Genomic DNA, 1126 nt, shown 5'->3' on the forward strand with positions numbered 1-1126 from the left:
TGCTGTGAGCTCTGATGCATGGCACTCTCTCTAGGGTGACCTTGAGGGTCTGTGTCAAAAAAAAAAAAAAAGCCTAAGAGTTTGAGGTTTCTGTGAGCTGTGATGCCATGGTACTCTACCCAGGGTGACAGCTTGACACTCTGTCTCACAAAAAAAATAAAAATAAAAATAAATAAATAAATAAAAAATAAAGAACAGGCTGGCTGGGAATGTTTCTATTGGCAAATACAGAGATAATCTCCTTCATGGAAAGGAACTAAACTTGGGGTGTCCATCTTGGGAGCATCCTTAGGATGGGGTAAAGTCTGACCCTAATCTCAACTATCTCCATTTATTCAAAGTCACACCACCTTCAGCAGCTCACCTGGGGGAGTCATAGCTCCCCAGGATACTTATAACCCACTTCAAGCTCTACAAGATATCAGCACAGTCCCAAACAAACAGAACTGCAGACAAGATACAGACTTTAACATACATCCCTCGCTTTCGCACTAGCCTCAAAGTGCAAAGGCCCCACTGCACACATTTGGGGTTCAGACTCCACGTGGGCAGACCTGCCTGTGTCAGTGGCATGCCTGGGTGTGGCAGTGAGTGCTAGGAGCACAGCTGGCTCTCAGAGTCTATCCTCTCTCTTCCCAAATGTTGAGTCCCAGCGAGAGCTCATCCTGACTCCGCTGGCTCACCTCCTCAGAGATGGGGCTGTCCTCACCCCACTACACTCCCACTCAGCCCTCTATAGTATCTTCATAACAAAATTCAGTTAAGGAGTGTTGCCACCAAACAGCTCCATTCCCACTGCCCAGAGGAAGCCAAAACACTGAGACAGCAGCTGTCACAGCAGAGAAAGGGTTAAACTCCACAGAGCACCTTGTGGGGAGAAGGGAGGGATTTCTCAGCTCTGTCTCCCTGAGATTTTGGGAGAGAGGGTTAGTCTGGTGGGTGAAGGATTAGGCAACTGGGTTTGCTTATTGGTTAGGTTTGAGGCATGATAGGGTGTAGAAATAATGCCTCAGTTCCTGGGCTCCCAATTGCAGTTGAGTCAGTCTCCTGGTATGGGCTGCTGGTCTGGGTGGGTCCTCTGGACACAGGACCTGGCAGATATCTCTGAATCCATCTACCTTCAGGT

General features: G+C 48.2%; 1 protein-coding gene across 1 annotated transcript in view; it reads left to right on the forward strand.

The window, feature by feature from the left end:
- Positions 1 to 1126, forward strand: part of GSDMC (gasdermin C) — a 27152-nt gene that overhangs the window by 14115 nt on the left and 11911 nt on the right. The gene's annotated exons all lie outside the window — the stretch shown is intronic.

This window comes from Otolemur garnettii, unplaced genomic scaffold, assembly GCF_000181295.1.
Source record: "Otolemur garnettii isolate 467f Iridium unplaced genomic scaffold, OtoGar3 scaffold00004, whole genome shotgun sequence".
In the NCBI taxonomy this organism is placed as follows: Eukaryota; Metazoa; Chordata; class Mammalia; order Primates; family Galagidae; genus Otolemur; species Otolemur garnettii.